This window comes from Apis dorsata, unplaced genomic scaffold (genome assembly GCF_000469605.1).
Source record: "Apis dorsata unplaced genomic scaffold, Apis dorsata 1.3 scaffold_486, whole genome shotgun sequence".
NCBI lineage: Eukaryota > Metazoa > Arthropoda > Insecta > Hymenoptera > Apidae > Apis > Apis dorsata.
In genome coordinates, this window is record NW_006263721.1 from 750,349 (window position 1) to 751,124 (window position 776).

The 776-nt window shown below is 40.7% G+C and overlaps 1 protein-coding gene across 16 annotated transcripts in view; it reads left to right on the plus strand.

Annotated features, from left to right (window-relative positions):
• LOC102671224 (serine/threonine-protein phosphatase 4 regulatory subunit 1-like) overlaps positions 1 to 776 on the plus strand; it is a 111,361-nt gene that overhangs the window by 105,219 nt on the left and 5,366 nt on the right. The window lies entirely within an intron of this gene.

Genomic DNA, 776 nt, shown 5'->3' on the forward strand with positions numbered 1-776 from the left:
TCGAACAAAACTTAACACTTTATAGGAATCGATCCTTTTCTCTTTTCTTCTCGCCTCTCCACTTTTTCTACTATTTAAAATTCCACCTAGGGACAGCGTAGTTTAACGAGTTTTCTCATTTTAAACGCGTTCAAACGGAGCGTAACCCGATCGTCGACGTTGTTTAATCAAAGAATACGTATGTAAAGAATTACTCACGGTTAAACGTGTATGCATGTATTGAAAGTAGGAGGAGGAGCGTGGGGAGAAAACAAGGCGAGACGCGTCCCTCGCGCCTAGCATTCTTGATCCATTCGGACTCGGCTTCGACTACTATGCAAAGAAATGTAACGAAACGATCGGGAGTAGTAGGTGTTCTATCTCCGATCGAGTGGTGTTCCGTGTTTATGGTCGTTGAATCTTCGGACGCGTCCTCCTTCGGGCGGATTCCGTCTGAAAGACATGGGTAGTGAGATGTTCTCACGCTATCGCGTCTCACTATCTTGTCTTTCATCCGGCGTTCGTTCTGCCGCAACGTTCATCGATATGGAAACAAGAAAATACTGCGTATATATATATATATATATACATATATACGCATGGGGAGCGAGTATTCGAGAGAATCGTGCGTCTTGTTGAATCTTGGCTAAATTCGTTGGATCGAATCGTTATTGTTATTATTGAACCGAACGTATCGAAAAAGTAGAAGTCGTAAGAAAAATTTTGTCGTAAGAAAAAGAGGGAAAAAAAAATATATATATATATATATATATAGAAAAAAAGAGAGAGAGAGAGAG